The sequence below is a fragment of the Vulpes vulpes genome, chromosome 12, assembly GCF_048418805.1.
Source record: "Vulpes vulpes isolate BD-2025 chromosome 12, VulVul3, whole genome shotgun sequence".
Taxonomy (NCBI): domain Eukaryota; kingdom Metazoa; phylum Chordata; class Mammalia; order Carnivora; family Canidae; genus Vulpes; species Vulpes vulpes.
The window spans coordinates 44,657,297-44,682,084 of NC_132791.1; the positions used below are offsets into that span (position 1 = coordinate 44,657,297).

At 34.2% G+C, this 24,788-nt stretch overlaps 1 protein-coding gene across 47 annotated transcripts in view; it reads left to right on the top strand.

Annotated features, from left to right (window-relative positions):
• The window catches only part of PTPRD (protein tyrosine phosphatase receptor type D), a 2,173,792-nt gene that overhangs the window by 1,369,001 nt on the left and 780,003 nt on the right, over window positions 1–24,788 (top strand). For all 47 annotated transcript variants that reach the window (XM_072728319.1, XM_072728317.1, XM_072728336.1 and 44 more), the window contains one exon: window positions 1,100–1,157. The gene's annotated coding sequence lies outside the window, so the exon portion shown is untranslated. The remainder of the gene's footprint in view (window positions 1–1,099; window positions 1,158–24,788) is intronic.

A 24,788-nucleotide genomic window follows, 5' to 3' on the forward strand; every position in this document is an offset into this window, starting at 1 on the left:
GATCTAGGTGGAAGCACAGGCTCTTGCTGTTCTGGATCCTTCCTCCTCCAGGTCCTCAGGGATTTTACCTGTAATGAGCAAACATGACAGGAGGGAGCATGCACGAGATGATTTCAAGGCCAGCTCTGATGGTGCCGTGATTTACATCTAGCTTCATTCCATTGTGAAGAATTCAGTCACGTGGGCATATCTAGCTGCAAAACTTAGTGTGATTTTGTAACCGGAGGAAAAGAAGCAGTCTGGTGAACAGCTCGCCAAGTACGCAGAACTTCTAGAGCATCTAGGAAATGTATCTTAGCAAAACTTGGAGGCAGCGGGATGTCAAGGAAAGCTTTCCGTGTGGGATGACGACTGCAAGAGGAAGAAAGTTGAACACATGGAAAAACAGTTGAGAAGACAGTGGTCTAGACAGAAGGAAGCAATTATGAAAACAGATAAGAAGAATTGAGATAGTCTTTAAAACTTGTAAAATGATCCCATTGAGAAATTAAGATAAATTGGCTTTTTAACTTTTTTAGAGTTGTGGATTTAAAAAAAAATAATTGAGAATTTTTCACATAAATGTAATAATTATACGATTTTTTTAAAAAATCCATGCTAGCTAGTCCTAGGATGAATAGGACAAATGAAGATTTGTTTTAGCTTGGCTTCCAGGATTTAACAACCTAGGTGGCATCCTGTTCTATAAAGAACAAAGGATGGAAGTTTTGAAGTGTATTATGTAATTTCAAGAAGCAACAAACTAAGTAAGACACTCCTTCCATAAACTTGATGAAACCGGTGCAAGAAAGTAGTCTGCCATTTTATGTCAGACATCCTAGTTTTGACCCAAAATATGAAGGGAGGGTCAGTATTCACTACTTTACAGCATATAGACAAAATAAAGCTCCATGTTAATTTCTGGCATTTCGGTATTTCAGTTAAAGATTTTTTATCACACAAAATTGATACCAGCTTCTCATTTACTCTCTTGCTTTTTCTCCTTTCTGTCTCAAACTACTTGGAAAAAAAAAGATGGCAGAAATATGATATCTCAAAGACAATTTAGGATTGGAAATATTATTCTTAAAATAATTTTGTTCTCTGTCTTGCTAATTAGGTTTTGAACCTCTTGAGGCCAGGGACTGTCTGAGAACACCTACAGTATCTGACGCAAGGTAAGTCTGCAACAAATATTAACCCTTCTTTCCCTTCTTTGTATTTTAATACCTAATACAATGACTAATATATTGTTGGCACTAAAAAAATACTGATTGGGATAGATGTATGTAAGGAATATTCAAACATCGTATTCTATTCACCTTATTTATCTTATAAAATATGCTATGATTAGATTGTTCTTTAGTATGGATAACCAGTTGTTTTTTCATAAATAAAATTACTATCAAAACAATGGAACAACTGGGAAATGATCTGCCAGTGAAGGATTTATTTTTCAGTTCTGAATCATGGATGATGTGAGTCATGAATGTGTGGGAAATCTAACAATGGGTTAAAATTTTGAACTAGAGCAGCAGATGCCTATAGATTTAAATGTTGATTGAATTTAGCTGCTGCTGCTATGAAATTATTAGCCCTCGGCGGTGGTCTCGCCTACGTACTTTATTTTGTTTTTTTTTCTGGAAGCTACAAAGCTATTTATTGTTAATGAGGGAATAAAGCAAGAAAACAGATTAGCAAATAGATTACCAAAATTTTAAATGCCTGATCTCTGTTAAACAATAACAGGTTATAATGTGATGCATTTAGTTCTCAGTATTTTGCAACAAAATTGTTGCTATTAACATAGCTTTGTTACCTTATATATCTTTTCTCTAATATAAACATTTCATCTATCATAATAATACTTTTTTGATAAAATCCTTTACCAAGTGCATTTTCCTTGTCCATTGCAGCTTAATATTGTGTTTCTAATCTTAAAATGATAATTCTCTGAAATAAATCATTCCTATACTCTTTCTAAAATACTTGATTGGTTGGCTTACCATTTAAAACTATTATCCTGCATAAACCTGTGATGAATTATAAAATCAACTAAAATGATTTTAATTGATGTTTCTAAATTTAATTTTTGTAAATAAAGTTTGTAAAATTTAAAAGTTACTTAGCATGCTTAAATACTCTTCTCTAGTAAAAATTTTTAAGTTTCCAGCTTAAAGATAGCACCTCCCAAATTCTCTGTTAATTTCATTTTTAAGTTGATGTAGAAACATATTTCTGAGAAAATGGGAATATTAGTATACAGAAAAGGCACACGAAGTTCCTTCAGAAATCATGATATGATTGAAGTCAAATCAGAGGAGCATTTAACAAACAAGATAGGGGTTGTAGTAAATTTATTTCAGACTCTCAGCCTGTCTCTCCTGTAGTTCTTCATTGTTTCTCTTTAAAAAATTCATCTCACCTTCACCATTGAGCTTTCCTGAATACCCCAGTCAAAATGATGCCGTCTTCTGAACTCCTTGTCTTTGTTCATGACTCTCCTATTGTATTAATCATTCTGTTTTATGGTTCAGCAATTTGTATAGAATCAGTTTCTATTTTCTGAACACATCATGTTCCAGAGTGAATTTAAAAACCAGTTGCTCAGGAACCCAGAGTACTTATTCCCATAGAACTAATAACACCAATGATGCTCCTATTTTCTTTTAAGCTCGATCTCTGTCTGATCTAATGTCAATAAACATATCTCAAGCATAGCTTCATTGATGATATTGCTTCTTCAGAACAAATCAATTATGTTATAAGGGGTAAATTGCATAGGTTCTAAACCTAGACTTGCCTAGATTCTCTATTTGCTAGCTGTTTGATCTTAGGCAAATTACTCACCTGTGTGTGTCTGAGGTTTCTCACCTGTAAAATGTAGATAATTGCATGTACTTCCTAGACTGTTGTGAGGATTAAATGAGTTTTATATGAAAAGTCCTTCAGAACAGAACCTGACATACAGTAGGGGATATATAGGGTAGCCTGTAAATGTTATTATTATTTTCATTGAAACTTGGAATGTCAGGAATTTATCTGCCCACATATAGGCATGTTTGAAAGTGGAAATATGTGATATATTTTATGGAAATATGTGATGTATTTTAGACGTTTACGTTCTGGAGATAGGATAGGTGACAACCCAGTCTCTCGTGCCTTTATATTCAAAATGAATAAAAATGGAAACAAAATAGTATAACTATCTTCATCTCATCACAGAAATGAAATGAAAGTAAAAATAACAGTGATAATTATTGATAGTACTTACTGAGCTCTTGAGATGTGGCAAGGCTGAAGTAAAGGGCTTTGCATGGTATCCTATCTTCTGATTACAGATAAGAAACTGGCCGTCAAGGAGCAAAGCTTGCTGACACCTAATAAGAGTTAGAACAAGCATCCAAACCCCAACCTTTCTGACTTTTACATTTTACAGTATTTCCACTCCACCAAAGACTGATAGGAACGAACCCAGGTCCAAAGTATCCTTCAGATTAATATCTACTCATTCTAATGTCTTTTAAGAGGCTCATCTGTCACTTAACAAATCCATCTCGTTCTTACTAACCCTGCCTTCTTCAGATTGTCTAAAAAAATATAAGGCATTTTGTCAAACAATTGGATGAAGTCTAGAACATTTTATTTAGGACATAGTATTTGATCAGAATTTCCCAAATTGTTTTCCCCTCCATTTGTCTGCCAACACCAGCTCACTAGTGGTGGTGTTTCAGGACATTACACTAGAAATTCTTCTTTCCCTCTGTAAGCCATAGTCTATGAATGTTGTATAATCAGTCTTAAAAGCAGGCTACTAACTCCAACATATAACAAAATATTGAACTTTTTAATTTTGCCAAATGAAAGATAGATTTCTAATTTAATGTATCCTTTATCCCTTTATCCCTGTATTTAACCTTTATTTTTGATATGCATAATAATTTCATATCTCACACATACCTCATTTACTCTTCATAGTAAACTTCTGTGGTCTATACTTGAATTATTTCCATCTTTGGATAGGGACCTGAGAACTAGAGAAACTAAATATCTTGCCCCAAGTCCCACAAGTAGAAGTAGTGGTATCAGAATTTGAAACCAGGTGAAACTCCAGAGACAATAATTGCCACTATGTTGTGAGACTGCCTTGAATTGAGAGAACAAAAACCATCTAACGTAATAGCGAAAGCATTAGGCTTTCACTCTCCTGGCAGTTCCTTCTTAAGTGTTTAGATGGGATATTTTTTGAAGAGAGGGTCTATATCTTCTTTCTCATCTTCCTGTTCCTCACAATGTTTAAGAGAGTTCCCTGACACCATGGACACTTACTAAATGACTGCTTGAGAACATTAAGGGATATCTAAGATACTATTAATGATGACTATAATGTTCTCAAATTAAAGTTTCAAAATATTTTGCTTTGGATTTATTGACCAAATTTAGCCAATTTGGTTAAATGAGCTTTCTTCTTCATGTATTGTCACTGTCACTTTTCATAATTGGATCAAGATAATGTTATCCAGAAACTATTAAGCAATCTTAATTTGGAAATTCACAAATATATGGGGTGAACATAATACTATTTTGAGTTAGACAGCCAAGTGCTTGGCTTATTTTGGCAAATGTAATTTAGTTTCTTGTGAATGATAACATTTGATTATATGCTATGTGGTATCATGTTTTAATATAAGGACAAATGCCAACACCTATAAATACCTTCCCATAATTAAAGTAACCTTCTAGAACTTTAGTTAACTCTTAGAGTTTTATCGATTAAGAAAGTCAGAAATGCTAACATTTCTTTAGGTGATTTTAAGAATTGTTTACAAAGTTCAGACTAGCACTCTTTTGGAGAAAAAAAGACAGATCTACTAAGTAAGGCATCCATTAAATGAGCCAAATTTCAGTTTTTTACTAAAGAAGTAATCATTATACATAGCAAGGACATATTCAGATATGTATTAGAGATTTTTGATTACAGTATTAATTTGCCAATCCCAAGTAAAGAACAAGTTAATCTAATTGATGGAAGTTAATTGTGTACAAAGGCTGTATGGCTAAAAGAAGAAAGCTCAGCAGGATGTTCTCTGAGCATTTCTACTTGAGAGTTACATGTTTGCATTCAGGGGTAGTAACAAAAACATTCATATTTCCCACTGCATTTAAAAGACGTATTAAAATTATTTATTAACAGATCAGTATAGGAACAGTGATATATATAATCTAACATCTTGGCAGGGATTGGGGTGCCAAATGCTTTCCAGTTCTAAAAGTCTATTATTGCAATGATTCCTTACCATGAGTAGACTTAGAGTTTGCTTCAGTATGTCTATATTTGTACAGTCAGTGAATTTATAACTAATATGGGGCTTAAAGACCCCAGGCCATGTTTGTATGTGACAAATTTACACCCAGAGAAAATAAGTGACCTGCCCAGGACCAGAAAGATGTTTGGTAATACAATATCTGTGACTCAGGTATTTTATACTCTGCATTTAAGGCCATGTTATCCTTCAATGGAAAAAAGAAATGCAAGGAAATTCAAATGGTTCAATGTTATACTCTACAGGAAACTTCCCCATGACACACAGTCAGCCAGTCTGTGATTTGAACTATATATTAACCTCACTTTCATTATGGGTAGTTCTAATTCCAAAACAGGTCTTCCTTAAATTGATTCGAAACCTATCTGCCTTTCTTTCCATTGTCTTCTATTTTCTATGTAAAATATCCATAGCTCCTTTAACCATTCCTTTTAGAACATGAGTTTCAGATGTTCATAGTCTGATGATTCCTCCTAGCACAGGAATAATATGTTTGATGTTTCAACTTGATGCCTAGAATTAAACACAATGTGACAAATGGCATCTTACAGACTACCTTCAGTATGTGGAAAGGCTATTTCTTGATCTGACTATACTTGTAGAGTTTTTTATTATTATTTTTTTTACTTGTAGAGTTTTAAATTAACCTCACCTTTTTTTTTTTACCTCACCTTTTATGTAGTTTCAATCTCCCTTATAAAACAATCAAAGCCTAAAAGTATTTTTCACATAGACTACTATAAATCTTATGTTGATTTTTTATATTAGTGGGCTATTTTTATCATTTTAAGTCAAGATTGACAGGATTAAACATAACAATTTGTTGTTAATGTCACCATAATAAAAAAAAAAAAAGACTATCAGTTTGGATTGTTTGAATCCATGCTGAAGATAATTATGGTAATTTAAAAGAAAAGAGTATCAGTCTAATTTCAGTCCATAGTGACACAGAAATAAAATAGTATACAACAAATTATAGGGGTACCTGGATGGCTCGGTCAAGAGAAAGTCCAACTCTTGATTTCAGCTTAGGTCATGATTTCAGGGTCCTGCATCATGCTATTTACCCAGCACAGAGTGCCTGTTCCTCTTCCTCTGATCCTCCCCCTGCGCTCATTTTCTATCAAAAACACGAATAAATAAAATATTTTTCAAAACTATAAGGTAGTTATATTATGTAATCACATCTTTCTAACAGTTCAATATATTAACCAATATAAAGTGTAAGTCATCCATCCTAGTTTTGGGCACAATCATCAATTTGCCTCTAGAAAGAGAAGCTAAGAAACAATTAGATACTCTTAATTTTTCTCTGAACTTTAAACTGCTTCTAAAAAATAAAGTTTTTCTCCATTAAAAAAAGAACAGAAATAAAGAAAATCTTGCTTTACAAAAAAACTTTTTAACTAGGATGGCATATATATATATATATATATATATATCCAAACTAAGGATATATTTTGGCCATCTAATTATCTAGAATCAAATTCCATTAACATGTACATATTTTTAAATCTGCCAGGCCTTAAGTACGTGATCAAGTTGAAAATCACTGGCTACATACTGAGAAATGTACAAGTAGAAAGAAAAGTCCCTAAGTAAAAGTTAGGAGAAACTAAATGGCAGAATAGAAATACAGATAGAGGTTGACTTCCTATTTTTTTAATGTCTCAATTTTTTATTTAAATTACAGCTAGTTAACGTATAGTGTAATATTAGCTTCAGGAGTAGAATTTAGGGATTCATCTCTTACATACAACACCCAGGACTCATCACAACAGGTGCCCTCCTTAATATCCATCACCTATTTAAATTGTAGTTGACTTCTAACTCCTCCTCAGAGTGACTTTAATGATCAAAACATCCAAGATTATGTTCATACAAGGGTAGACTCCACTCTTTAGAAATAAATGACTGAATAAATAAAAATGTCAAATTCAGTTATAGGCAGTACAGTGTAGAACCAGAATAACTAGTATGCTTGAGAATCTTCTTAGGTGTCACATCCTTAAGTATCCATATTTCTCTGCCTCATTCTCTTCCACTATTTTCCTAGTTATAGGCTATAAGAGGATAAGGGATGAAATATCAGAAAGCAATGAGATTATCTGAAACATTTTAAATTTTGGTGCTTGGCCGCGGGATGCTTGCTGTCCAAAGGAAAGAGCTTAGAGACTCAGCTACAAAAAATCACCCAGAAGTTGAGTTCAAGAATATCTAAAAGGCTGTGCTTTTGTTATTTTGTTTTGTTTTGAAATCTCCAGAATTTGGAACTAAATTATACCTATTGCATTTGGCTCTGCATTTTCAAGTAATGTGAGTTTTTGCTAGTATCTGAGCAATTTCTATATATTTAGTGGGATACAGTTAAGAGGGCTTAGGATGAGCCATGTTAAACATGGGAGAATTGCCTGTATCTGGGCAATATATAGGAAGGGAAGTTACAAAACAGGTACACACAGGAAGACAGCATTTCTCAAAATGAGTGGTAACTTTTGGGGTCCTAAATTTATAAGAATTGTTAAAATTATTTTTTGTACATTTGATAAACTTGCCATGCGTGATTTTATACAATGTATTGACAGAGATTTTAGGTTTTTATTGTTCTTATGATGATGATGCAGGCCTAAAGATGATTTTTTAACTTATGTTTTGTTTAAATCTTAAGCACATGAAATAATTCCAAACTTAAAAAAAATTGTGAATCTGAGCCCATATTTTCCTATTCAGAATCATATTTTATATCATATTTTAAAAAATCAGAAGTCATTTGTAATTATTGAATAGAATTATGATATCTTCTATAAAATATCTTCTGTTGAAAACAGTTGTCTAAAATTTGCTTCAGATTGTCATATTACTGCAATTTAAACCCATAGTAAAGCCAAGAGAAGATTGTGTATATATAATATTTCCCCTCAATCACAAGGTTTATGTACAGAAAATCCTTGAGGCAGATAATTCCCACATTAAGAATATATAATTTCAAGGTTATATTTGCACCAATGAAAGTTTGTATAAATAATTTTACCTTGATGAAAAGTAAACATATTAAATGAAGGCATAGTTATAATAATTTGTATATATTAAATTAGTAATTGTGGGTATGCACAAAATCTTTTTTTCATTTGTCTATTAATTTATGTATTTATTAACCAGTCATTTCACTAGATGGTAGAGATGGATAAAGGTGAAAAAAAATAGCTGTTTTCAAGGAATCCATAATCAATTAAATGGAGACAACATAAAAGCAAATGAGTATAACACCATTTTATAGTATCTTTTAAAGCAGAAGCACAGATAAGCTAGTATAAGTGCCTACAGATAGAGTTTCTACTGTAGACCAAATGCTCCAGATGCTGGTAATACAATGTTGAACAAAACTTCTTAGAGTAGTAGAGGCACATGGTAAAAAGAAATAGAGTATATTAGATAGTGATCAGCAGGGGTGTTTACAATATTTCACAGTCAGTGAAAATGGGTACAACTCATCAAATAGACATCCATCCACCCAGAATAAAAGTTCATTCTACCTGCTGAATATCAGGCTTTAGATTAGTACTAACAGGAAAAATAAAACCGGAAAGGAAAATCAAAGTATCAGATAAGGAAAATATTGACATTTTAGAAATTTTGAACTGAGAGATAACTTTTAAGCAAAACTTTAAGAAAGTAAAAAGTTAGACCTGTAGATAATAGAGGAAGACCATTCTAGAGAAAGGAAACGGGAAGAGCAAAGGCCACAAGGAGGAAGCTTACCTAAAGTGAGGTGTAGTGAGAAAGCCATTGTGGCTGTAGTGCCCCGTACAAGGGAAGATAGGAAGAAAAGACTTTTGTAGCTGGCAGTGAGAACTTTGACTTGTATCCTAAGTGAGATGACATCTCACTAAAGGTTTTGAACAGTTGACTAATGTGGTTGGTAGGTATTTTAAGAGGATCTCTCAGGGTTCTGGGTGGAGAACTGACTAACAGGGTCAGGAGCAGTGATCGGTGTATAGAACAGAGGCTATTGCAACTATGCAGCAAGAGGTAGATCAAGTTAGGGCTTTGGGAGTGAAAGAAGTGGCTGAATTCTGGATAGGCATTGCTTCAAAGGTAAAGCTACCTGGATTTGCAGAAACACTACATATGGGTGTGACAAAGAGGGGTAAATAATGACACAGACCAGAAAAACCAAGTAGCTGCCTATGTGCCAGAATCTTTGCTAATCCTAGGGAATATAGAGGGGAATAAGACAGACATAGTGCATCTAGGATGAATAGCCGATTAAATAAACATATAAGAGAATGCAAATATTCCTTATATATGGGGAGCACAGGAGTTTATAATAAGGTTGCTTAATCTACTCCAAATAGGTAAGGGACAACTATTATAGTAATGAAAATTATGCCTGAGTCTAAGGGCTAGTCAAATTTATTCAGGTGAAAAGAGGGAGTGGGAGAGAAGGAAAACTAGTTATACTCGAGTATGAGATTCCAAGCACTTTAATTTTGCTAAGATCTCATTACTGACTTTATTGTTATGTCTCTTTAAGGTTAGTATATTCTTAGCAAACTATTTCTTGCCACTGTTGGAAAGTTGGTTCAAAAGGTATATTCTTATTCATTCATTTCTTCAAAAAAAAATTCACAGACAACTCACTTAATAGTAGGGTCTCTGTGCTAAGAAGAGTGTACCGGGATGAATTAAATTTGGATCCTTCCCAAAAGAAGTTAAGATCACAGTTTTGTCTTCCAGGTGATCACCTAAGTAATTAAGTCTACTCAGGTATGCACTTATGTTTTCAAGTTGTTAATACACTGGATTTGTAGTAACATACATGGTGAGTTAACTGAGTTACTAACTACTCAACAGATTGTTTTAAAGACATGTGATTTGTTTTTATCACCTCCGTCAAGTATCCTTAGTACCCATTTAACAGTGTAGCCTATGATAATATTTTTTAACAAGTGAATATATTAATTTCTCAACTCTAGCCTTTTTCTACAGATCATTGAAACAGCCTTGAAGAATTCTTATACCTTTATATACTTTTTAAGATATATTCTATGAACTTTTTAAATAAGATATGCCAATAAGCTCTTACATCATTGCTTCTATTAAGGTTTTTCATATATATTCATATATATAATCAGTCATTAATAATCTTGAAATTTGTACTACTTAGAGAAGAGTAATTTTCTTCTCATTGACATGTGTACTTGCAATCTTTCTCCCCTTTTTGATATCAATTACTTCCACAAAATTCTAATTCCCATCAGCATATTTGACCTTGCTTTTCACATATTCACAATTTTCCCCATTTATAAACTTCCATTTATCACTCTTGTCTAAACATTGATTTTAAAGCTTTCAAATTTAAGATGCCGAGAATCATTTTTCTCATTTTTTTCATGATCATTTCCTTTTCTTGAGGGAGAAAGTTTTTCTTCCTAATTCTACGTGAAATCAAGTATAATTTTGTTCATATTAAGAAGAAATACCAATAATGATTATAAATACATTTTAATGTGAATATTATTTTATAATCAGAGTCACTCCATCCCACACCAATTTCCTCCTCAGATTTTGTAGGAAAAAGGAATTGATCTGGCAGCAAACAAATGCAAAGTTATGGATCTGTGAACATTATTAACCTCTCAATGCCCCATTTAGCTTTTCCCATTCCACAAGAATCAATGATAAACACGCCCATCCATTTTATGTTCCTTATTAAAGCAGAGAGTTAACAAGCAAGTGCCTCTTGTTTTGTCTTCAACTTGGTAATGTTTATATTATTCTAAGAAGGTACTGCCCCCCCCCCCCGGTGGTACCATAATATGGCAGGTACTTTTTAAGCTTCTGTGGAGCGCTATACCTATGATGTTGTGGAACCCGTAATCCACTTTAAGTTCTACTTGATTTGAAAGTACCAGTCACCACACTTTTCTCTTGAATGGACTTAATTCCACAGATCCAAATGCTGGCTTGTTGTCTTCTGGATCAGCTTTCTTTCCTCCTATTCTCATCTTCCAGTCAATTGCTTTGAGACTTTTGGAAGTCAGAGGTTGAGAAATGATAAATTCTTGACTTTTTTCCTACTTGTTTCTCTAGGTTGAAGAGAGATATAAATAAGTGTGTATTATTTATACTTAGTATATTCCATTTTGTCAAATTGTCTTCCCAAAGCTGTTTTCTTAGCATCCACTTAACCACAGCAGTGAAACAGTGAAACTGCTTGTTGCCTTCCATTGAAAATTAAGCTCTGGCACTAAGCCAGGCTGCCTGAGCCAGCACTAATATAATTCACAACTGGAAGAAGACAATCAATTAATCAATACTATAATTTGGAACTGACCATGGTAGTAACACTCACAGCTATTAGACTCAACTGACTGACACCATTTAGGATTAATGAGGTAGCAAGAACAGGCAAACCAAAGATTCATTTAAAGATTTTTCCTCCTAAAATCAAACTACCCAGTCTATTTTGTTATTTTTTCTTATTTAGTGATGCCACAGTGAAATCTAATGTAAATAAGAATTTGAAGGACAAAGAATCTTACCCATTACAGTGATTTTGAACAAGAACTTTAATGAGCCAATTAGATAAGGATTGTAGGAAAACAATTCAGTTCAGTGTTAAACTCTTCTGAAAATTCTAAAAACATGACTAAAACTGCTTTTCTGAAAATACTTAGGCATTACTTGAAACAATCTTATATAATCAGAGATTTGTGTATCTATTGTTTGGATAAATAAATAACCACCTTTTAAACTGCAAAACTTTAAGATAGTTTCCAGAAAATCCTTATGGTTTGCTCTGTTTAACTCATGCAATAAAATAATGAAGTAAAAATATGAAACACACAATATCTATGGTACTTGCAGGATGACAACAAATACCCATCAATTCCTCCCAGCCCTTTCTAGAACTCTCTAGTCCCTTCATATCTTATGGATCTTTTTGACAAGACAGAAGTTTCCCTAAAGATGTTGGTTGAATATTTATAATGATATATCTTTAAGCCAACCAAGAAATTTGTGTCTTTGTTGTTGTTATTTAAGTTTTCTTTGGGTTAGGCATACTGAGGTTCTGAGCCCTCAGACTACAGATGACTTTTAGAATATTTCTAATAGGAGATCTCAAAAGCCTTCCCAGGGGACTTAAGCATGATGACAGATTTTTGTTTTTCAACTAGAAGGCAAAATACAAAAGAATCTCCTTTAAATCCAGCAGAAAACAGGGTGCCTGGGTGGCTCAGTCAGTTAAGAATCTGCCTTTGGCTCAGGTCACGATCCCAGAGTAATGGGATCAAGTGTGGCATCAGGCTCCCTGCTCAGTGGGGAGTCTGCTTCTCCCTCTACCCCTCCCTGCTGCTTGTGCTCACTGCTCTCTCAAATAAATAAATAAAACCTTTTTAAAACAATCTGGCAGAAAGCAAAAAGGAAGAGTAACACAACTGTACATTTTATAACATCATATATCTGAGGAGTAGAATTGACCAGCAACATAACAAATTCCATAGAAAGAGACTCTCTTAAAACAAGTGGTTACCTCCAGTTTTTTTTAATTTGGAAAATTCAGCATGGAATTATCTCAATCTCCTAATTGTAGCATGGCAAAACTGAAGCAAAGTACTTGGAATAAAGCCTTGGGATTTATATGTTCTTTCCAAATACTTGCCATATATTCATAACCAAAAGGGCATTGAAAATATAAAAGTCCTCTTAGTATTGAATCAGAGACACTGAATTTATAACCTTTAATATGGTCTAGAATTGGTTAGAAGTCAAGATAGAATTTTTTGTAGTGTGACCTTTTTATATATTATCTTCGATGTATTTTTGAATTCTATAAAGTAAAATAAAATTTTAGAAATATTATGGAAGTTTTGGATGAGAGTGGTTAAAGAAAAAGAAAGATTTGCTAAAAAATCTTTGCGATTTGCTAAGAAAACAGTGTATTAGACAAAACAGAAGCATTCAATTAGAAAGCCAATGTGATTTTATCCATATTTGTTTCCACTGATGTGGATTTGTATATATATACACACTTTATAGCACACAATGGTTATTTATGTAATAGAATCATGTATTCTAATTTAAGTGACATTTCATGAAATGAAGAACACATATCCAATTTAATATCATGTTTATTATAGACAGACATAGGAAAACATTAATTTTCATTCCACCTGCCTATGCAAAATCAATAAAGAAATAAAAAATAAATAAAGCTTAACTTTATTTTTAAAAGTTAGTACTTAATGCTTTTAAGAGACTGATATTTTGGATCTTAATTCAACTTCATTCACCCTGTAGTAAATACATTGCTGTTGTCCTATCAGAAAATAAAGCATAGAATTTAAAATGAATTATTATATTTATGGTGTGTTAGTCTGTTTCTGTTAAAATAATCACTAATGCTTCTAAATCTTAAAAGCTGAGAAACAAGTATGTAGTGTGTCATCAAAACAAAACAATAAAATATTCAAGTCAGTGCAACAAAAACTATTTTAAGTTTCTTGTTTCCTTACTCATTTATTTCTTTATATTCAATTTCATTTAAGGCAAAATACACTTTGAAACTACTTTCAAAAAATAGTATATAATATGATGGTTTATTTTATTTTGCTTTTATGTTGTTTTATTCCAAAAGTAAGTTGAAGCAGCTTTTGAAGTTTCATGCAATACAGTAAAATAAAATAAATTGATTGCTAAAAATATATGTAAAGGATAATAATAAAGATTAGAAACTAAGGTAAAATATAGGAGGTAAAAATAGGGGATAAAAGTTAGAAAGTCACTTTTGTACTTTTGAGGAACGGGAGGGCAATATACTATCCAACAGTATTTTATCCAGGATCTTAAATAAAGGAAAGTCCCAATCTAAGCTTTCAAGGGCAAAGGTCAGTAACCTTTTTCTCTAAAAGGTCATATTGTATATATTTTAGAACTTGTAGGTCTTTTTTTTTTTTTAATCAAAGGCATGCGCTAAACCACTGTGCCACCCAGGGATCCCCTAGAACTTGTAGGTCTTAAAGACTCCATGGCAACTAGTCAGCCCTGCCATTTCATATGAAAATAGTCATATACAAAACATAAATGAATGGACATGACTATGTAACAATAAAACTATTTATAAAAACAGGCAATGGACTAGATTTAACTCAGGGGCTGTATTTTGCTCAACACTCTTCTAGAGACTAAGGCAAAAATAGAAGTCATTTACCTGATTTTATGATAAACACTTATTCCAAAAAGGAGAGCTTTTCTTGACACTTAAGATGTGCAATAAAATGCACTAGAAGAAGCTTGGCAGTGGACAATGTTAGTTACATCTCTATAATAATTAAAATAGCATGTTTCACGCAGCAGCTGGTCACAGTCTCATGAACATCTGTAAAATGAGTGTAAAATTCAGCATAAAATTGAATTTTTGGTCTTTTGTAGGCAAAATAATGGATTATTCTCTTTGTCTTTTTAATTGGCTGTTATAGCAATGGCCTTTTTATGTTTTGGGATTTTTTTTTCTTCTTAAATTTGCTTTGCCTTGCTTCTTTTGTTTGCCATTGTTATTAAAAAGAAAAATCATTCCCCCTATATAGCATGTGAAGCAATAAACCATCTCAAGTTGCATAAAAAACTGAGAATGACATCAGTGATAAGACGTAGGTGAGCATTACAATGAAGGAAATAAGAAAGAAAATTATAATCTGATATGGAAGATGGACATTTAAACAAAGAAAGTACATCGAAGGTCATGATATAAGGAGACATGAATTTTGGTTTCGAATTTTAGGTTCAATGTTTGTCAGTAACATGATCTTTAGTTAATTTCTTAACCTCTCTGACCTTGGTTTCTTCATCTCTAGAATGAGGACAATATTAATGCCTTTCTTACCTGAGTTCAAAAGGTGGATAAGGCAAGACTTATTGCAATGATACATAGTGTTCAATATGTAACTCTGAGGGCTCACATTCAAAAATGAGGTTCTAGACAATGATGTGAGTTTTCAAAAATAGGTGTCTGTGATATAGCTATATAACTCTTAAATCTCTCACACCCATAGGTAGTTATTTTTTGTGTTTTTGTGTTTTTGTTTCGAGAGAGGAGATTTGAAGAGATTTTCTTGGAGACAGGTGTTTTGTGAATGTTTTCTTTCCCCAACAAACATGTATCCCCAAAGGTTTTTTAAAAGACTATTTAGGAAGCATAATAGGTATCCCTTTAATTTAGAGGATGTAGAAGACTAGTATCCGAGCAAAACCTAAGAAGTCTATGAGCAAGAAGCTGGCTAAAGTGGTCTGGTATAGCAGAGAACAGGGCTGGTATGAAGATATTAATGGCACTGCCAGAGTTTGTAGGGACAATGGATTCATCAGCTTTTCCTTGGACTACTTTTGAAAACACATAGGAGAGGAAGTTACAGTGGGGTGATCTGCTAGAGGGGTGAAGAGACTTTGACCAAAGGTAGAATCTGACTTCTAAGAACATAGGGGTTGTAGAAGACAGCTCTTTATGGATGGAGTTCAATAGTCTATGAATGAATACAAGAAAGAATGCTTTGAATATCTGCCAAGACCGGAGTACTAAAATTATATCACCCCTATTCTAACACAGAAAGGGTCAGAAACTGCAGTAAGGAAAATGTATGATGGGAAGTGATTTGCCTCAAAAGTGAACCCAGAGTTTCAACATATTCACAAGATGGGTTATGGTATTTACCTAACTGAAACCATTTTTTTTTTTTTTGTGACTTAAAGTCACAATAGGTTGTTTTAATACCTGAAAGTGGACAGAGACACAATTGTGCCTGCCTGAATTTTTATTCAGGGACATGATGAAAAACAGTCCTTTTGAAAAATTTAAAGGGCAACAGATGGAAAAAAATTTAAAACAACAACACAACACTGGTTTGCAAATACATTCTGTTGTTTATGATTATATTCTATAATTCATACTTGTTTGATGTTATATAAATGTATTACATCTACATCTATACCCATGGTTAGAAATCACATCTAGAACTACGTGTGTCCTCATAATAAATAGCTACTGAATACCTCTCATGGGTCATTCAGACACTGTGTTGGGCACTGGGAATGAAGGCTATTTCATAAACCTAATAGGAAATGTTAATATGAGGAGAATAACGCTCCCCTCTAAGAGGTCTGCATCCTAATTCCTGGAGCTTGCAGAGATATTCGCTTGCATAGCAAGAGACTTTGCAGGAATGATTAAGTTAAGAATATTGAGATGAAGAAATTATCCTGGACTATCCAGGTGGGCCAATTTAATCATAAGCATCTTTACAAGGAAAGAGGGAGGGAGGAGAGACAGAATCAGAGAAGGAGATGTGGTGACAGAAGCAGTTTAGAGAAGCAGATTTGAAGGTGCTACATTACTGGCTTTGAGAACAGAGAAAGGGGCCATGACCCAAGGAATGTAGCCAACCCTGAGAAGATGGAAAAAGTAAAGCAGTGATCTTCTTTTCCCTAGAGCCTTCAGAAGGAACACAGAATTGCTGAGCCATTTTAAACTACTGACTTCTAGAACTGTAATATAATAAGTAAGCCACAAAGTTTGTAATAATTTGTTATAGCAGAGATGGGTAACTAATACAACGGGCAATGATTCTTTAAAAAAGTATTATAGAAGAAGTACATAAATGTTGAAGTCATTTTTTCAGTAGGATATATTAAGGTAACCCAAAAATTCAAGAAGGGCTGCTTGAGGAAGGGATATGTAACCTAAGACTAGAAGGAGCAACAAGATCAATCAAAAACAAGATTGCTAAAAAGTATTCTAGAGAAGGGAAATAAGATGCGAAGGCTTAGACGTGGACAAGAGCAACTTATATTTCAAAGAATTGGAAGTAGTTCAGTATGTGTGAATGACAGAATTTGAGGAAGGGGGTGAATGATGTGGCTACCAAATATTGAAATCAGATCATGAAGGCTCTGATCAGTTACGACATGCTTTGAAGTTTGAGCTTTATTGTAAGAGCAATGGAGAGGCTCTAAGGATTTTAAGCAGGAGAATGTCATAATCCTATCACCATAGGTACACTCTGGAGAGTGAATTAGAGGAGAAAGATATTAAAGAATGAAAAGACAATTAGGAAGAGGTGGCAACCGTTCAGAGAGGAGATAGTATTTACTTGGACCTGGATGGTAGCTGTAGGAACAAAAAGAAATATCCAGAAATCAATTTGACAATGGAATCTAAATGGTTTGGTGATTTATGAGATGTGAGAGGTATCCTCGGTAGGTGGTGGTAGCATTTCAGGGACAGAGAACAAGATGAAGATTAAGTGTGGATGAGGGATAAGGAGATCATGTGTTTGTCAACATTTTGGCTTAGGGTATCCAAGACATATACACATGGACATGCTTAGTTAGCAGTTGGATATCAATACTTCTAGGAAAGAAATCTGTGCTGGATGAGTAGACTTGGGAGTCACCAGTTTGAAAATGATTTTTGAAGCTTTAGGTATAAATGCATTTACCAAAGGGCTACAATAAATTTAATAAATCCTTAAGAGTGAGGCAGAGAAAAAGACTAGAACAAGCCTTGAAGGTCATCAATATTTAAAGTGGAAGTAGAGCAAAAGGATAATTCCAAGGATAATATGGAGAGACCAGAGGGGAAGGAGGCAAAGTAAGAGACAGTTGTACCATAGGACAAAGGGAAAGAGAAGTTTATGAAAAAAAATTCCAGCAGTATCAGATGCATCTATGAAGTCAAACAAGATAGTTGAAAAGTGTCCATATTTTGCAATATATAAGCATTGATAGCCCGTGTGAAAGCAAGGTCAGTGGCATATTGCAGGAAGAAATAACATTGTATGACTTCAGGAAATTGAGACAGAAATTATAGATAATACCTTCAAGAATTTTGGTTGTGAAGGGGAGATGAGAGAATAGTATTTGCAGAGAGAATTTAGATTGATAAAAGTTGTGTTGTTTTGTTGTTTTGTTTGCTTGATTGTTTGTTGGGTAAACCACACATGATGAAATTCTAATGAGACTCATCCAGAAGTGGAGGAATTCAAGATACAAACAGATGGAAGGTGGAGAATTTACTATATTTCTAAGCAACCCAGGAGGAAATGGTTCCAGAATACAGATAGATGGTAGATCAATTATGCAGATGGAAAGCCAACTCTTCCTCATTCCAACAATAAGGGAAAAGATGGATGCTGTTATAGCCTAGACAGTGAGAAGTCCAAGAGTTTCTCCCCACTGGTTTTAAGTAATCTTCTGGATTTGAGGGAGGAGATGGATGAGCTGAAGATTTGGGGAGAGTTGGAGATGTTTGAAATAGTATCTGTATGGAATGGGAATTAAGTCCTGTAATGGAAGGCTAATAGGATTCTCAGAAACTCTTGAGATCCTGGGAGAGATTAGCAATCACAAGTATATACTGGCACCATCTGCCCCTTTGAGTGACATTCTTTAGCAGCGTTCAGCAGAATTTAGCAGCCTCGGTGTGTGCAGAGGGAAAAATGTCACTGCAGATAATTTTCTATGCCAAATGACCAAGTAAGTCCAATAGGCACTGGATGCTCAGATATCAGCAAGAGAGTAGTTGAAGATCTTCTAAAGGCCTGGCTTTCATATTTCCTTCTTTGACAATGCCAAGTCTCTTCCCATGTTACCCTTCTGCTTTTTAGGATTCAAGACAAAGAATCTCAAAATGAAATGCTTTTAAGGCACTGCTATAAATTAATAAGCTGAGTCTTATTTCATGAAGGTATGGGAAAATTGAAAAATTTAGCTAATTATGATATATATCTTTATGTGTAGCTTATATGGTAATGTTACCATTACCATTATATAATGTAGTTTGCCATTTAAAAGTAAAAGTGTAGTATGATACACAAGTGTATATGTATTTATCTAAAACATTTTAAATGTATCTATAATTTTGCCACAGATGTCAATGTACAGCTGTGTCTTTATCACCAAGGCGACGTGAGGAGAATAATGTAAAATGCTGATATTTTCATTCCGAAGCCTGCATGAATCTTTAAGTGTGTGCTCCCCCAGGATTTTTATTTTTTAATTTCCATTTCTTGAATTTTGTTAACATCTCTAGCCTCTTGTTTTAATTAAAATTAAATTTAAAAATTAAATCTCTACTGCTAAGCTGCCTGGCTTACAGCCCAAATAAGAACCACACATTCTTTTCTCTTCATCTCATGATCACTTTAGCAAATTAAATATAAATAGAAGGAAAGTGCCCTACATATAAAAGCAAAGAGTTAGCTCTCCAATTATATCTTATGACCACTAATTCTTTTTGCTCTCACAGAAAAGAGGTTAATAGATGAATATCTTTGCTACTTATCCTCATCAAAAAATCAGAAAATATGCTGAAAGGCTTTGCTTAACCACCATGTAGCAGAGAACAAGCATGGTGGTATTTTTGAGAAGCAGCTACCTAGGCAGGGAATATATTTTCTTGATTTCTTGCCTCTTGATGAAGCCATGTTACTCATTTGCACCAATACAATACAAATAGAAGTGATAAGTAACACTTTCCAGGCAAATGATTAAAAATCAGGTGTGCTTTTTCTCCGATTTCCTTCCTGATCCATCAGTTGGAGAAAACTAAGATTCTTGATAAGATAGAGCCACAAGATGGAAGGAGCCTGGGTTCAAGTAAAAGATGACTCTATCCGGAACACCTGCTGTGGATTTTGATATGAACAAAAGTATGTCAAGCCACTGGGAATCATTATAATAGATATCCCCAGATCTCAGTCACACATTTATTGATACTCTGTTGGTTACTTCTATAGGAAATCTAGTCTAATCAATCATATGTTGGTTATAACCATTTTAATGGTTTTTATAAAAATCTATTTTAAATTGATTTCCCAGGAATAAAGGGAAAAGGAGAAAAAATAAGCGGGAAATATCAGAAAGGGAGACAGAACATGAAAGACTCCTAACTCTGGGAAACGAACTACAGGTGGTGGAAGGGGAGGTGGGTGGGGGGTGGGGGTGACTGGGTGATGGGCACTGAGGTGGGCACTTGATGAGATGAGCACTTCATGCTATTCTATATGCTGACAAATTGAACAGCAATAAAAAATAAATTTATTAAAAAAATTAAAATAAAATAAAATAAATTGATTTCCCAGGTTGGAGTGTTTCTTAATTAGTACATACTTGTATAAAAGTGTTTTCTTTGTGGCAGACAAATCTACTCAGTTTAAAGCCATTATGGGCCTTTATCATAAAAATGTTAAGGTTAATATGAATATCTTAGAAAAAAATGGGAATTGGGGGAAAAAGAAAATTACTTTTTCTGTATTCTAAAATAGTGTGAAGGTATTTTTATTTGGAAATAAGTTTAAAGGCCTAAGAAGATAACCATAATCTTCAAAACAACTTTAAAGAATGTACATATCTGGCACAAAGACTGCTTTTATCAGGGCCTTTTCAGAATGAAGTATTTGATTCTCATGGAGCCTTGGGTAAAAGGGATAACTATTTTATGAGTAAATAAATACAAACTGTGGACAAATTTTGTCCAGTTCAGAAACAAATCTCAGGCTGGAAGAATATCCCTCATCAACGTGAAGAAAATCTGTAGGAGTTTTAGAGACAAGGGCCAAGTTACAGACTCTATTGTGGAAGCTTATCCAGAAGGTTCTACTGAAGGAAGCCGAAGCAGGAGAGAAGCCACAGGCAGGGACCAGGAACTAAGCTCCTGCATTGTTTGCTAGAGGGAAATGTTCACAGTGGTGAAGTTGTGAAGTATCAGTTCAAATCAATTTGTTTGATAAATCAGTGGTTTTCAGAATGCACCCAAGGAACACCACCGGTGCATAGTGTAACTTCTTAGCCTTGCAATAGGCTTTTGATGCCACTGTGGGATCATTCACAGTTTCACAACCATGATTGATGCACATAGCACATTTACATGAAACAAAGGTGGTTTCTTTTCAGGATAAATGTGTCCCTAAGAGTACTGTCTTAGCTTGGAGTAGGAGGCTAGAAGTGCACAATCATACTGAGAGGGAACCCACTGAGAAGTGATCCTGATACAACTCCAGGTTAATTTATCAGTTGAATCAATCAAATCATGGTACTGGCTCTCTGTGCGTGCTACCTTGGTAGGCCACAGATCTACTCCTTAGAACATTAACTTCCAGTGGCACTTCTTTTGCACCCTTGCATCAACCAGAAGGTTTCACTTGCCCCCTCCTCAACAAGTATAAATGTGCCCTAAAATCTTGTACTTTATGGTTGCTGTTGCTATTTATACATCATGTCTAATAATGCGCTTCATCATATTTAGATTCAGTTCCTTTACAAAGACAATCTGTGTTGGGAACTCACAATTTTAACTAAAAAAAAATAACATTGTAGGGGTACCTGGGTGGCTCAGATGATTAAGCGTCTGCCTTTGGCTTAGGTCATAATCCCAGGGTGGTGGGATCAAGCTCCACCTAGGGCTTCCTGCACAGCAGGGAGTCTGCTTCTTCCTCTCCTTCTGCCTCTCACCCTGTTTGTGCTCTCTCTGTGTCTCTCTCAAATGAATAAATAAAATATTTTTTAAAAAGTAGCATTGTAGCTACTAGAGTTCTACATCTAAAAAGTAAAAGGGGAATAAATAAATTACTTCTAAAATCAAAAGAGAAAAATAGACTTCAACGCACCTTGGAGTAGGCATATATATTAAGGCAATAATCATTCAGATTATATAATAAACTGATATTTCTATATGTCTAAATCCCATCAGATTATGAGTATACCCATTTTGCATTTCTGCATTCATCAGACTGTACCCAACAGAGAAGACTTAAAAAAAAACTATACAATTTCATATTGTAAACACACACGCACACACATGACTGCATGCACCACAGAAAATGAGATGTTTGTGTTTTCAACAGTAAAAAAAATTATATGCATCTAAATGTAGTGAATTTGATCATTTTACACAATACAAAATATTTTCTACTTACAAAAAGTGTTTATGTTGGTATAAAATACAGACAACGGTTTAAAACAAAAACAGCGACATAAAGAAAAGTACTCCTGTTTTGATTGCCCACATCAGAATTCTTTTTCTTTCTTTCTTTCTTTCTTTCTTTCTTTCTTTCTTTCTTTCTTTTTTTCTTTCTTTCTTTCTTTCTTTCTTTCTTTTTCTTTCTTTCTTTTCTTTCTTTTCTTTCTTTCTTTCTTCTTTCTTTTTCTTTCTTTCTCTTTCTTTTCTGATTTATTTGTTGCTGTTTTTGGAGAAAACTGATGCAAAGATCTGGGACAAGCTTTAGTAACATGTGAATATTAGGTTATGCTACAATAATGCTGCCATGGACTGAGTGATAGCACCCCCAAAAAATTCATATGTTGATGCCCCAAACCCCCAAGGTGACTGTATTTAGAAATAAGGCCTTTAGAGAGGTAATCTTTATAGAAGTAAGTAAGGTTAAGTGAAGTCTTAAGAAGGTTGAGCTCTGATCCAAAGGGATTATTGTCCTTATAAGAAGAGACACCAGAGAGCTGCCTCTCTCTCACTATTAAAGAATATAGTAAAAAGATGGCCATGTACAAGCTAGAAAGATAATCCTTACCAGGTACCAAATCTCGAAGGAAATTTGATCTTAGATTTCCCAGTCTCAAGATATGTGAGAAAATAAATTTATGTTGTGTAAGCCACCCAGTCTATGATATTTTGTTATGGCAGCCAAAGCAGACTAAAACAGCAACAAACAATCCTCAAATGTTCATTACAGTAAAAATATTAGCTCTTATTCATAAGCCTGTGATTCATTGTGACAGCCTTGTTCCAGGCTCACGATCAAATCTGATTTTTTCTGATGTTCTGAAGTAGCAGCAACTACTAGGATTATATTCTCCTTCTGGTTGATGCAAGGGTGCAAGCAGTGAAATCAAGCTGTACAAAATTCTACTGAGATATGCTTATATCATATCTATGCACATTCCATTGACCAAAGCAAGTACCACACTAAATTCATTATCAATGGGGCAGGAAGTATAATTCTCCAGGGAGGATAGGATTGGGGTTAGTGAATATTTACTGAACAATAATATAACTACTTCAATAGTCAACAACTTAAATCAGATAAGATTTTTTTAATCAATTCCTGGTGCTTTAAAATTCTACAAGAAGTTGTAGTTTAAGGAAACAGATTTCTATCTCTTTATTCCCTAATTTTATTGCATTTTGGCTTTAGAAACTGTAGTAAATGAACGCTGACTTTTCTAGAAGATAATTGGGTATGGAAATGTATTAAAACTATGATACCTATTTATCAAATGTATTTCATATTAGAAAGGAGTGTTTTGTGAAGACCTAGACACTTGTATAAAAATTTACAAAATGCAAATGTATAATGTGTACCTAGTATCATTGATTGATTGATGAGGGTGCAGGAGCAGGGGAAGGGGCAGAGGTTGAGGGAGAGAGAATCTCAAGCAGATTCCATGCTGAGGTATGGAGCCCAAATTGGGGTCCCGAGCTCATGACCCTGAGATCACGACCTGAACTGAAACCAAGAGGCAGATTCTTAAATCACTTGAGCCGCCCAGGTGCCACAAAGCACTCACATTAAAAAAAAAAAATGATAATTTTACACACATTTTTAATTCTCAGCTATATGAAACTTGAAAAGAAAAAAATGTTATTTCTTTTATCAATATCGAAGTAGACATTCCTACACACAAACATACTCACACTCATGCACACATACCTCTTTAACATTGGCTATGTTGTGGCCAAGAATGTAAGCTTATTCTATTCTGGCTAACAGTAACTCTATCTTTATAAAAAAAACAAACAAACTGCAAAGTCTGTCTGGTTTTGTTCATCTCATCCTTCAATTAAGGAGAATTTATATTTGTTTGCTTATTGTGTTCATAGAGGCTAATACTATTGAAACAAAAATAATCAAACTGACTTCAAAACTAGCTGAGTAATAGGTTTGATTCTCTCCTTTGCATCTCTTATAAGTACAGAACGAAGGCCAGTACTCCTCTGACCAGAATTCCACTTAAAGTCTAACATGAGACTTGCAAGAGAGGCATGGCCAATATTCAAACACCACGTATTCATGCAAAAAACCTGTAATATGGAATGACCCAAGGTTTGCAATTAGTAAATGGTACACAGTGGGGGGACATAAATATGTCTGTCAGCACTGGGCCTGAGAAAGATGTATTTGGTTCTTAATTCACAAGTAAATGTGTGCCCTTCTCATCAGTTCAGGTTCATGAAGATTCTAATCAAGCAATTTATCTGGTTCATTTCTCATATGCCCTCATCAACTGAAGTGCAAAGTCTACTCAACAGCCTGAAAAGATAAGGTCAGCCTTGAAAATAAGTGTTGGCCCATTTTCCCAAAGTCCAGAAGAAACCAGGGTGAGACAAATGAGATCAGTCTCTTTGGACTAACTAAACCCTGTAGTGCTACAGCAGTATTTGGAAGGCAAAAATGCCAGTTGTTCGGTGCCATTTAT